Here is a 15,000-nt window from a genome sequence, read left to right on the forward strand (position 1 = left end):
ATATATATGTATGTGTGTGTGTGTGGAAATATGCATAAGTGTTCAAAATCGTATCAATCGACTTCACTGATGATACCAAAGTATTTAATTCTATTCTCAGCTTTACGTCAATACTGTTCTACGAGATCTGTAATGCGTAAAGTACATTTTAATGAAGCAACTGTGAAAGTTTTATTACCATAACAACATGCTTTATTTCGTATCGAACATGCCATTACTCACAGATGTGAACAAAAGAGATCAGCATCATGGGCGTTAACTATTAAAAAAAAACCACAACCTTTCAAATTCGACACGTAACTTCTTTGGCCTTAAATTTCATTCCGTGTCACGGTGAGATGTAAAAGGTTTAACGCTCTACCGTAGCACCCGTGATATTTTAGGTATTCCTAATGACAGAAATTTTCTAAAAATATTTAAGACACATCATAACACAAAATATAATCGTAGCTTCTAAGAATGATCCTCAATCGAATGTACGGGGTCATGTCCTAGAGCAAAAGGACGTCTCTACATCAAAGTCTTACAACTTCGGGAAATCATATCTAATTTTTATTATAGCATATGCGCTGCTCAGATCTTACCGCTGCACAGCCTAGCGGTTTTTATGCCGTTTAGGTGAAAACCAATAACTGATTTGTTTAGTCCAAAGGCAAAACTGAAGAACACCCATATGCCCAGTGGGAAAGGGAAGAAGGGTGGGGCTCAGCCACGAAAGAGGCGATATCCTTGCCTCTTAAGCAATTCAAGTTTAAGAGTGTCAGACACAACAAAACCCGTCAGAGAATCCCAAGGCCTGGCAGAGGAAGGAAACATTCGATGAACACTGGAATGCGAAGGCTACTGATTTTTACAGAGCAAATGTAGAGGTAGTCTTGCAGGTGTTACGAGGCCACCCGAAAAGAAGAGGCACTCTTTCCTTTAAAGCACAATGAAGCAAAGTCCTACTGCAAGCACACACTACTAGTGAATAAAATCATTTCAAAATAAAAGTACCTGAAAACTCACATGGCAGCGGAGAGAAAATGAACTGAGGGAAGCATGAATTGCATCTGAGTTAATTATACCCCAAATATTTGAACATTATTCCATGCATATCAAAAAGGCCGACATATAGCTTCAAGACCCTTTTCCTACATTCCAGAATTTCATCCTGAATCGCTATGATTTCGAGATTGTAACAGTTGGGATTAAATTCAGGAATACAAGAAAAGTACTGAAAAACTTTTATCACGGTCGAAAAATGTTCCGGCAGCTATGGTTTTCCCAAAACACAAAGAGCCATAACAAACCTTGACGTCCTATCTGATCATCTCGTAATGGTTTCCTACTTCAATAGCTCTAGGACAAATTCCTGAGTATAAGAAGATTTCTATGAACTGAAATGAAAGGAACTTACAGTACTTAAGGATAACACCAAACGTTTTAGACGAAATTTGGCATTTTGAAATTGGTTATATCTCCAAGATGATTTTGGAGTTAACTGAATACTCAAAAAGAGCTCACTGATTTGAGAGATGTAATGAAATCATCTTAAAAACAACACGATAAATGAAAGGGAGAGGAGACCCAAAAGCTGAGAAAAACCTAAGTCAAGTTTACAAGACCTGAGTTACCTGAAGAGGGTAGAGCAACTGGGGATTGAGTTTGAAGAGCAGAGGGTTGATAGGTAAAGGTAGATAAAATATGGTTGGTTGAATTTTTTGACAAATATATAAAAAGAAGGTTCTGACTGGCGAATGTCACTGATAACAGAGGAAGAAAGAAGGGATCCAAGTGATGATAAGAACCCTGAGGAACAACACTTTGGGTGACAAGGGGAAAAATAATGAGGAGAAAGTCTGGTTAACAAAGACTGATGTCTGGCTGTTAAATGTCTAAGTGATGTCATGAGCAAACTACATTCTTTTCAGAAGTCCATGAGAGAGAGATAGACCTTCCTTTACATAAGCCATATTGGTGACACAATGAAAAGAGTTCGATTCAATATTTTTGAGACTGAGAGAGTTGAATAAAGTTTTGAATACTCGGGCAACAGTAGAATTTATTGCAACACAAAAGTAGTTTGAACCACTACAGTGATCAGTTTTCTTTGGGATGGATTGGATCGGTGCATTATCTCACAATGAAGGTCATGTGTAGAATTTAATAACAAGGATAATTATTAGAGAAGGAGACAGCTCATCTGCAAATTCCATGATAAGTGCAGAAAGAAGATCTCGTTATATAACTTGCAAATATTTAAAAATACAAGAACTCACAGACATTTGAGTCAAGAATATGGGACGGGGTTATAGAATAAGAAGGGATAGAGGAAGAGGACCAGGAGAACTCAAATTGAATGAGAGAAGAGTTGACGAATAAATGGAAGCCAAAGAGTGTGCCATATTCAGTAAGACAGCAAGCAATAGGTCCATCATGACAGAAAATATGGAAAGATTAATAATAATTCTAATAGCAAAAAAACAAAAACAAAAAAATCTTCCTTTCTTTTAAAGTACTCACACGCAACAATTCATCGCAGATCTAAAAGAAACATATTTAAGACCGTGAGGAGATATGAATGACTCATGTGCCCACTCTCTTGAGTTAATGACTGAAGAACCAGCGCAGTTAGAACCAGTGGCTGAAGGCAAGTGAGTAATAACAGAATGGCCATAAGAATTAATAACTGAGATTAATACCCTACTGATATCAGGTGTTAAAAGTTAATGTTTCAGCTACTGAGGTAAAAATCATCAAGGAATATCTAAAACAAAGCCTCGTAGAAGTTATAATGACTCCAGGGCAGAAAAGCCCTACAACGTTTTGAGTTTACAGTAATTTGTTCTCTGTTAGCAACAGGAAATATGAAGGCCTTATTTCCTCCCACATCATCGTGGATGGAACAATGCCATTCTGTAGCTCATGAATAGAACCTTAACAAGTGGGTGAAAAGTATAGTAATTGAAAAAAAAAAAAAAAGTCAGCAGTGCTAGGCAACCAACGGCAAAATCAGAGAAAAGTAGAAGTCTGAATTGAAGTTTAGCTAAAAGTCGTCATTGAGAGGCCATATAAGATCTGTACATAGTTGATGTAAATTAGCACAGACACCATCTTTGCAACACGTCTGAGTAGAAACTACTGAGGAATTTGAATATGATCAAGGAAATCACTTCTATCTGGATGAGGTTAAAAGAAAATCCGGGAAAGTTGAGGTGGTGTTCAACAGAGAGAAGGTTACAAGTTAAATGCCTAATATTCGGAAAGCAAATAGAAAAAGGAACAGGTCTATCGTGAGGGATAATGGATGGAACCTCAAATTACTTGTACTTGACAGTAAAAGTAATTGAGGGTACAAAAGACAGCCTCCCCCTCCCCCACCGGAACTGTGAAGTGTAGTGTTTATGAGCAGTACGACAGTTTATATATATATATATATATATATATATATATATATATATATATATATATATATATATATATATATATATATATATAAATATATATAACATAAATCCATTCCAAAAATACATGTACCTTTCTGCTCTAGAGGAGTAACAAACTGATACCTATAAGAACTTGATCAGATTTACGAATGCTAAAATTCCAGAAATTTTATTATTAGAAAGGCATTGGTCTGAAGTTGGCATAATAACACTGATACTGACAAAACCAGACAGGTTAAATTTGTGCATCTTGAATATGTCACAATTACAACACCTTTTACAATTTTTGTATGGAATGTTTTCCACGACCGTTTCCGATGCAGTCAGTAATTAACGAAAGAGTAGAATGGCACACAAAAACACAAAGCGCAAAACACACACACGCACACATATGTTTATACACACACACACACACACACACACACACACACACACACACACACACACACATATATATATATATATATATATATATATATATATATATATATATATATATATATATATATATATTCCTCAAATATTAAGCCACATAACTCTTTGAATATCAAAGTCACTAGACATCGGCAATAACTAACACCCAAGGGAAATTTGTATTTTTGCGCTTAGAATCAATATCAACTCACCTCCACCATGACAGCTGAGTGGTAAGTTTGTAACACGTAGCTGGTTATGAATTTCTGTCACATATACCGGACATTTTTCATATTCAAAAATATCACGCTACCAAATTTCGTTTAATATCAAAGTGACCATTCCTCGGGAATAACTTAAGTCTAGGGGGAATTATAAGTGATAGGAATTTCGTCACCACTAAGATTCGAACTGTCACCTGGTTTGGAAACCACGAAAATATACAGTGACTATGACCACTGAGCTGCCAGGAGAGGTGATATCAGACAAAAATTCATAATTAGCCACGAGTTACAAGGTTACCAAGGTTACAAAAACCTGGCAGCGTGCGTGACCTTGACGATGCAAAATCGCAAGTCCTACATGAGAAAAGCGGTCTTCAGAATGCAAAGAAACAAAGGCAGCAACGTCATCGCGTCTACGAATAGGATCGTAAAACCAAACAAGTAAACTCTTACTTAGGGACACAAATCTCCCTGCTCCGAGCGTCTCCTACAAAGGATCTACTCATAAAATGCAAACATATCGTTAACGTTGTCATTATCTTTTAATGGCTTTCTTTGTTTCTGTTTAATGAGATACAATAACATACACGCGTTGTTTGAATTAAATAAAATAAATGAGGCAGTAAAGTACAATAGTGAAATTTTTACCCTACGTATTATATTATATATAATATGTATATATATTATATATATATATATATATATATATATATATATATATATATATATATATATATATATATATATATATATATATATATATATATATATATATATAAAACTGAGTTTTTTCTCCTAAGAAGAGGTGTCTCCTGAGACAAGAAAAGAAATAAAAGGTCACTACCACATTCATACTTTTAACTCCACGATGGAAGAAACCTATAAACTAATCTAGCAAACAATCATAATTTAATTGCTGATCCAAGGATGATCCCCTGTACAGAAAACTTCAAGAACACTCGTCAGTTATACGATTACAGAGAGAGCTCATCACCATCTTGCGCCATTCACCTCTACTTTGCACGACTCTCTTGCTTCCTGGATTTCATCCAAATCTTTCACAGTTTTCACTGTATCTGTCCAACACTTTCTAGGTATTCTCCTTCTTTCTAGCGTCTTACGTTCTTTCCACATGGCCAGACCATCTCTAAACAAACTGACCCTTTCTCTCACCTCCACTAAACCTTTTACCACCTCTTCGAACCTCCACATTCCTCACCCTTCTTACGCCAAAAACATCATGCAAACCTGTTACTTCAGCAGCTTCAACCTTTTTAATTTTTTGCATTCAACATCTGGTATTTACTTCCATAAAGGAGAGGTGGCTCAGCACCCCCTTCATCCATTCATACTTCTGCTTCCAGAGACCCTACCGGTCTCTCTGAAGTTCTTCATTGGAGGAGTGGGTAGAGCTTTCGGCTAGCACACTGTTGGCCCAGAGTTCGACTCTCCGAGCGGCCAATGAAGAAATAGAGGAATTTATTTCTGGTGATAGAAATTCATTTCTCATAATGTGCTTCGGATTCCACAATAAGCTGTAGGTCCCGTTGCTAGGTAACCAGTTGGTTCTTAGGCACGTAAAATAAGTCTAATTCTTCGGGCCAGCCCTAGGAGAGCTGTTAACCAGCTCAGTGGTCTGGTTAAACTAAGATATACTTAACTTCTTTCCTTTCTTCTTTAAACCCTCTCTTTCAATTTTCTTTTCTGCGACTCACCACTTCCCTCATCCTACCGTAATCCGTTACATATACTCCCAAATACCTGAACAGATCAACCATTTCCATACGTTACCCATCCACACCAACATTCATTGATCTATCTTCCTAGTGACCATTTAACCATTTACCCACGTACCCTTTTTCTTGATCACGGCTGCTTTCAACTTCCTCCTTTCGCAAGCACTTTCAAGCTTCAATAGTTTGCACATTTTCTTTTCATTACTCCCATTCCGTAGTTTGTCATGTGCAGATATTACTTATTCAACACTTCATTTGGGAATCATTCATTTTTTATCTCACACCTCTGCACCTAAATTTCCATCATGGAAACTTCAAACCCTCCCAACTACTAATGTTTTATACCACACATCCCGAACAGCCTCCACGCTGCTTCTAAGGCTTCTTTTAATAGCCACTTTCCAAGTAAGACAACGACCTCTTCCTGATGCTAGCATGTCAGAGGAACAAATTACGCGCTGGGCAGCAACATCCCTCTTGCAAGTTTGGGAAACGTGCAATGGTTTTTCAGTGGGAGCAAACGAAGGTGATATTTAACTCATAAATATCCAGATTTGCTTACTAAGCAAAAAGAAAAAGCTTCATCTTTTTATCGAGTAATATTCTAGCGCCAACATTACCAAGTTGCCATACGACTAATAAAAATGTAAACACATACTGAGACCTTAAAATATAGTAAATACATTAAGTATACATAGCCATTAACGGCATAAAAGAAACGTTCTCCATAAAAAAAGTAAACTATTTACCCGACAAATTAATTGGGACAGCCTAACAGACAAAATGAGAACGGGCAGAATGGCTTACAAAACTAAATCTGGAGATTAGGTGATGAAATCTGTGCAGAAACTCCCAACTCACTTCTAAAAAAAGCGGTCCACAGCGTTGCCTATTTTTCTCCCTACTTAAACTTTTTCTCTTTTTCTTTCTCGTTTTTCCTGACATTATTGCTTTAAACACTGGTGACCAGATATTAGCTAAGCTCAGCTCTCGCAATAATACGGTTTGGAAACTTTCATAATTTTTCCTCAATTCCTCCACTAAACTCTGAGCTCCGAGTAGCACGGAATCTACAATATAATTATGAGACACGTCTGTCACTTACCATGAAGATAAACTCATAAACGTTTAGGTATTAATTCAGTTCCCTTTCAAATATACTCGCACACACACATCTATCTATCTATCTATCTATCTATCTATCTATCTATATATATATATATATATATATATATATATATATATATATATATATATATATATATATATATATATATAATATGAGAGGGAGAACTTTAAGCCTTAATTATGAAAAAGTAACAAAATGGCGCCTAAAAAACAACAGACAACATGCACTAAACAAAAACATAAAAACTGGCATACACTCTCCGACCAACCGATTCAAGGATATACGGAATCCGCAACTACTGAAGCACCTTCCTTTCTTTGTCATCTTCAGTTGTTTGAAAACAAAGCCTCAGAGACGCATTCCCCTTTCACCTGAGGAAATGTGACCTTTCGGGTCTTACGACAGACGAGACCGAGAGAAATTTAATGAAATGAAAAATCGCGTGAAAAGATCTTTGAAAAGATCGTTATTAACGAGAAGTGCAATTTGCACGTTGGGAGCAAAACGTGGGAGGAAGACATTGCAAAAGATCTCTCCTCCATTACGCGATGAAGGTCACAAAACACTTTCACTCTTTTACAACGAATCTCTCTCTCTCTCTCTCAAGTTAGCACGGGAGCGACGAGGTGAAAAAGAAAATAAAAGATTTTCCTCTATATATAGGCCAAAGGAGCATCGAAAATGGAAAGTGCACCAGATCATTATCATCATCATTGTAAACACAAGACAATATTTTCAAAATGTTTTAAATCTCTTGAGTCACACATATTTCAAGAAAATTTCAAAAAAGGCTGATGAACTCTAAACTAGCAAGAGTCGAACATTGTTGCACCATTCCAATGCAAATATAACGAACGTTACCTGGCGCAACCGAAAGTGCGGAGCACCAAATTATGAAAAAGCATTTGCAGAGGGACCTTAAGTTGAAAGATGAAACAAAATTATCATCAGTGAAGGAAGACTGTAATTCCTATTTACTTTACAGACAAACAGTGGCATATAAAAAGGGGGGGGGAAGAGAACGTACTAAAACAGCAAGATATATCCACAAAATAAAGGCGGTGTAACATAAAATGCAACTAGAGTATAGAATGAATAAAAAAATAAAAGAATATCAGCACTTTTGTAAAAATTACAAATCGGTAGCGACCGACTTTTCAGTAACGTTTATACCATGAATGGGATGATCGTTTAAAGGGCCTTACGCGCCAAACATCAAGGGATGCGTGTGTGTGTAAACATACACCCACGAAAGTCTAGTTGTGGTGAAATTAGAATGCTTAGACATCGTGCAAAAGGACCAATCACGTTTTTACTCCCTGATGGTGAACTGACATCAGTAAACCAGGTCTCGGGTTGAATAAACTAGTTTTTCGGATTGGGAAATCCGCCGTCTTATGTTCCATTATCTCAGGCACGGTGCCGCAAAAAAAAAAAAAAAAAAACAGAAATTAAAACATTTTTGAAAAGCAGGACGAGGCCGAGTCTCGAACGAGTAAAGCGTGCAATCAAGTACCCGCCGCTCACTGAACAATCTTAAGCCAGCGACATACAGACTGACTTTTAAAGATATTTCTCAACTTCTGAACAAATTGAGGAGTTCTCTCTCCGCTTTTGGGAGAAAGTGGAATCGATACCTCTCATTTTATGGTAAGCATTTATGATAAAAGTAATCAATCAAGTCTTCCCAAGGATATTTCGCTCTGTTCGCAGCTACTTTCTCTCATCTGTCTCCTTTTGTTATTCTTTCCTCTTAAGACAGGCATGAAAACGACATTCAATTCATCTCACTGGTATGCAAGTGACAACTCAAAAATGTCTAAATAATCAGAGCCAGATATTCGCTAATTACGCTCATCAATGATATCATTTGGGAACAATAACTTCCAAACCACCCCACTAATCAGTGTCAAGTTTTTTTTACAACTTAGCCATTTATATACATTGTTACCGAGCAATTAGAGTACTTATGAACTGTTCATTTACTATTACTGTCAATTACCAAAACTAGAAAGTGATCCTGGCAGTTAATGTCATTCTAGTGAAATGATTCTACATTCGAAAGGAAAATTGTAATTTTCAGTCGACAACCCAACACATCAACTGCATCCGGATATAAAATGAAACTATATTCCTATTAATTAGTAAACGAGATTCCCAATTTGCGGATTGTCTTAAATCAAAACTAAAGAACCATCTAAAGAGACACCGTAGACTTTGTAGTAGCTTTGATATGTTCTCATCCTGCATGCCAATGGGAGGTTGGGTTGGAGGGGGGGAAGGGTTAACATAGACTTGAAGCACGCAAATTGGTAGAGCTACTGACGCCTCTCAAACGAGCTGTGACCCAGCCCTTTTTGATTAAAAGTGATATGGAATGGAATCGACTATAGAGTTTAGGCCAGAGGCCAAGCGTTGGGGCCTATGAGGTCATTCAGCACTGGAAAGGAAATTGAGAGTAGGTAGGTTTGAAAGGTGTAACAGGAGGAAAACCTCACGGCTGCACTATGAAATAATTGTCAGGAGAGGGTGGCTAGAAAGATGGAAGAAGGATAATATGAATGGAGGTACAGTAAAAGAAATGAAAGTGGTTGCAGCTAGGGGCCGAAGGGACGCTGCAAGAACCTTTAGTAATGCCTACAGTGCACCCCGTGAGGTGCAATGGCGGCACTAACCCCCCCTGCGAGATTAAAAGGTACAAGAATTACAGCACTGTACCACACCTCCACCAGCAACAATCATGATGATGATGACACCAATTCCGAATAAAATAAATTACATATTTTAACATTATAACAAACAGATAAGAAGTTCACAATGATATAAATACAGATATTAATTGGCTCCTTTACAAGGAAGCTTTCGCAACGAACACTTCCTTTTGCACATACGCACACATACACACGCACACCTTTTTGTAACGTGGGGCACTTCGTGCTCCCTATCTAACGCTCCTTTCCTCCTAATACCTTTTCGTCTTTCTTTTAGGCTTCAAGACCTGCTGATTCAAGTGGAATTTGTCCCTAAAAAGCCAAACAAAGCAATCACCACACTTTACTTCACTAACCTCCTAATTAATTGTGTTGCTCTATTTATTCAATAGCCATTCTCCTCCTCCTCCTCCTCCTCATCATCATCATCATCATTTTCTAGTCTTACATCTGAAACTATTTCTATTTTCTCAGCTCTCAGTTTATCTCCCACTATCCGCAACACTTCATCATCAGAACTGTATTTCAGTCTTTATTTACATCCTTCCATATTCGCCGAAGTCTGCATTTCTTTTCTCTCTTTCTTAGTCGACCCTCCACCACTTTCTCATCATTTATCTCCCATCTCACTTCTCGTCGTTCTCTTCACTCTTCTGTGTCATTAACCTCTTCCCATTTCTCATACATGCTATTTATGACCCACTCACTCTCTGGCGGTTCTTGTTTTTCTAGGTTTTCGTTCTCGGTTCTTCTTAGTTCCTTTCCTTTGTTACTTTAAAGATTTCCTTTTCCTCCAGCTAGACACGAATTCTATTATTCGCCTACCTTTGCAGTTGCAGTCCCCCCGTTGCTAACTATTTGAACGGTGCCGTTACTCAATCTGTATTCATGTGACTGTTCAGTTTACAAAAATAAAATGGAAAGATAATATTACATAATGCGTTGCAATCTAATGCTTTGCGTACTTCATAGTATATAATATTGTATTTGTTAGGATCAGACGTAAGCGACTTGTATTTTTAAAAGTAATTTTTGGTTTACATAGTATTAACAGTATTTTACGAGAAACAATAGACTTGGTTTGTTTACATGAGTACTAGAACTCTTCATTCGACACCAAAATGAATTTTCGTGTGAACTCAAAAGAGGCAAAATAAGATCACTCTCTGTTAAAGGCAAAACAAAAACAAGCGGAGTGACGGACACACTTCCGTCATTAACTCTGTGAAGCCAACAAGCGAAACTGATCGTTTGAGATGTAGGTCATAACGCTGGTCTCAAGACATATGAAGACTTTTGCTTTCATGCGATAGTTTGTGATGGCAGCTGGACCAGGAAGAGTGAATATACTTGTGACAGTATAATTAATCATGAATGCTTCTACGTAAATACGTACGTATTCCGACTTCAGTGTGATTTTACATCACTGTAATTTTTTCACCTATGCATCTTGCACGAAATATAGACGAATTGAACTAAACTATCTACCTATTTATCTATCTATCGATAGACAGATAGATAGATAGATAGTTTGGTTAGACAGCTGCTACTTTTTACTTTCATTCAGATTTAACAATCACACCATCTATAGAGAACAGTTGATCGTGACCCTTATAGAGTATATATATATATATATATATATATATATATATATATATATATATATATATATATATATATATATATATTATATATATATATATATATATATATATATATATATATATATATATATATATATATATATAAGGTTCTTGATCTAACTATCCTTTATAGATGAATGAAAGTAAAAAGTGGCAGCTGTCTCAAACCAACTGCCTACATTAAGTGATACGTGGAGTAAGGAAGGCTGAAAAGGAGATAATAGATACGTCATGAATATATTAAGAAGGTAGCATACATAAACAGAAATAATCAAGTGTTTCTTTGTTTGCGCTTGCTTAAGTAGAAAGGATGGGCTAGGATAGGAAATCAAATATCATATATATATATATATATATATATATATATATATATATATATATATATATATATATATATATATATATATATATATATATATATATATATATCTTAGTTTAACCAGGCCTCTGAGCTGATTAACAGCTCTCCTAGGGCTGGCCCGATGGACTAGATTTATTTTACGTGGCTAAGAACCAATTGGTTACCTGGCAACGGGACCTACAGCTTATTGTGGAATACGAACCAAATTATACCGAGAAATTAATTTCTATCACCTGAAATAAATTCCTCTGATTCTTCACTGGCCGGCCGGAGACACGAACTCGGGCGTAGCAGAGTGCTAGCCGACAACTCTAGCGACTCGTCCAAAGAGGAACTAGGGAAGTCAAAAGTTTGCGTAATTGCGAAGCCCTGGTGGGGAGGAGCACGGAGACCTCCAAAGTGCCAAAATGAAGGTTGACAGAAGTTTAGAATGAAAAGGTCCTGATGACAATGAAGGGTGGAAGTTTGCATAAACAGAATGGAGCAGTATAACGAAGGTGTGTTAACGAGCTACTTGCTAAAGAGGTCGCTTCGTTTGTGGCTACGGAAATTTTTTTACCTGCAAGAATTAACATTTTTGTACAGTAGCACTTACAGTGTAGGTCTAGTAGCGAGCACTGTCTTATTTTCTTGTACAACTACGGCATCTTAGGAAATATAAATTACTGGTAAAAATATCAACAATCAGAACGTTGACCTATAACCAAGGTGGGTTAACGAGCTACTTGCTAAAGAGGTCGCTTCGTTTGTGGCTACGGAAATTTTTTTTCCTGCAAGAATTAACATTTATGTACAGTAGCACTTAGAGGGTAGGTCTAGTAGCGAGCATTATCTTATTTTCTTGTACAACTACGGCATCTTAGGATATATAAATTACTGGTAAAAATATCAACAATAAGAACGTTGACCTAATGAAAATTTTGTGGATTTTTGCCTTTTAGAAACAGCTGAAATAATCCTGCTATATTAACCAGAAAGAAATTCTGAACTAATAGACTCTTACGACTCGTATGGTTACCCAAATCATTCTCTGTTATTGGCCTTTCAAAAATAGTAGGCCTATCCTTTTTCCGGCAGAGATTTACAAAAGGCGTAGAAAATTTCCTTTACAAGCTTCAATGTGATTCTATTCAGATCTACACAATAAAAATAAATTAATATAGGCCAATGAGTAAAAAACTAACATGTAAAAAAGTACCAAAATGAAAAAAGGACAACTGAGAGAGAAACTAGCATATACAAGAAGTCTATCAAAAAGAATAAAAAAACAACAGACTTGGCGTGCCAAATTTTGTGACACCCAAGATAATGGCTTTATATCAAGGACAGGAAAAGGATGATGCAATATGACATTATCGGACGGAATTCCAAAACCCAAACACCGGCTCAACAAAGTAAATAAAATTTACTCGTGACCTAACTGGGGATATCTTGGCATCTAATAATATTAGATAAATAACAATGGCGATTCAGTGATCAGAGGAAACGTTTTCAAAGACTATAATACTCTTGACCCTCCCCCACGCCTTTCCAAAAACTCTGTTGATCCCACAACTATGCCTCGGTATCTACCCTGTAGCACTTACGGGAAGTATGCTGTGTTCTGTACACTTTCCCTGGCTCACTCTTTCAAGTCAATCCATGTATTATCACCCCCTCCCCCCAAACACTGCATTCATCCAGGCTACACCTGATCTCCAGTTCCTCACTGGACGGGTGGGTATCGTTCTCGGCTAGCGCTCTGCTGGGTCCGCGTTCGATTCTCCGACCGGCCAATGAAGAATTAGAGGAAGTTATTTCTGGTGATAGAAATTCATTTCTCGTTATAATGTGGTTCGGATTACACAATAAGCTGTAGTCCCCGTTGCTAGGTACCCAATTGGTTCTTAGCCACGTAAAATAAGTCTAATCCTTCGGGCCAGCCCTAGGAGAGCTGTTAATCAGCTCAGTGGTCTGATTAAACTGAGGTATACTTAACTTAATGTATTATCACCCCCTCCGCCCATACACTGCATTCATCCAGGTTACACCTGATCTCCTATTACCAGTCTAGCCATGTGGTATCCTGATCTGCCACACCTATTTACCCACGAAGTTATCAACTGGGTAAACTATGCCCAAACTCATGTCCATGCTACACAACACCTCCTCTCTTGTACATTCTACACAAAATCATCTCTTCTGAAATGCGCAGTTCATAAAATTGTCCAACCTGAAGTACCCCTCTTATGTAGGCATCCTTTCTCAAGGTACAAAATGAAAACTCGCAAAGCCCGATTTCCTCTCAGGGTTTTGAAAGATTATTCCTTTCCGTTCAGAATCATCATTTTAACTTGGGAGCCATCAACCACCTCTTCGACACGCTGGAGATGAAAACATGTCATTAACCAAACCTATATTTGCTCCACTGCTTATTTGGCATTTCTCCAGACTACACCAAATACTATCTGGTTTTAAGCCTCACATAATTCGACACAAAGGGCTTTGAAATTTCAGCATCTGGTTAAATATGTCAAGATCTGGCAATGGCAGTTCATGGTAGCTTGGACTATGAGTAGAACTTGTAAATGTGGAACGAAAAATCGCTAACAGGAAAATTAACAATTAACCTTTCTGTAACCAGTAGCCAGATAAACGAGTATTTTCAACATCGTTTCGTAACTCGTTGTCGGGATAATGATCATAGCGTAAAATGAGATAGCGAGTCCAGCACAACGTCGCATAAAAATGAAGACATAATGAGCTGGCAGAGCTACTGAGTGGAATGCCCTATTTCCTTTTGGACAGCATTTCCTGGTGGAATTGGCCTGACGGAAATAAATCAAATTAAAAATAAGGAAAGCATATGAAATTCAACTTGTAGTCTTCTAAAGAATTCCTAGATCCGCGTCAAAATCCTAGTCGTGAAGATAATAAATGAATAAAGGCTGAAAAAATGGCTGGAACAAAATTCAATTTTATGTAGAAATTATAGTAAAAGTTTTAAGCTCACCTGGTTGAAAATGGAAAATATTTTCCTGATCAATCTCATAATACCAAGTGTTAAATGTTTCCGAAAATATTTACTGATAGGGACAGAGATGCTCCGGTAAAGACATTTGTGGAAAATTATCAATGTTTATAACCTGGAGGAACTTCGAACAGAAATCACACCTGTGTTACCTGAGTCACCAGAGAGAGAGAGAGAGAGAGAGAGAGAGAGAGAGAGAGAGAGAGAGAGAGAGAGAGAGAGAGAGAGTTAAATGACCCCTACTTTCAGCAAAACATGGAAATGCTTACAGCATGCTCCAATCAGAAATTCCACACTAAGATGACCTACTACAATAACTGCGAACCCAGGAAACTGCGGTTTCT

The 15,000-nt window shown here is 37.2% G+C and overlaps 1 protein-coding gene across 9 annotated transcripts in view; it reads right to left on the reverse strand.

Moving 5' to 3' along the window:
• LOC136845736 (uncharacterized) overlaps window positions 1-15,000 on the reverse strand; it is a 466,679-nt gene that overhangs the window by 293,788 nt on the left and 157,891 nt on the right. The window lies entirely within an intron of this gene.

Source organism: Macrobrachium rosenbergii, chromosome 14 (assembly GCF_040412425.1).
Source record: "Macrobrachium rosenbergii isolate ZJJX-2024 chromosome 14, ASM4041242v1, whole genome shotgun sequence".
NCBI lineage: Eukaryota > Metazoa > Arthropoda > Malacostraca > Decapoda > Palaemonidae > Macrobrachium > Macrobrachium rosenbergii.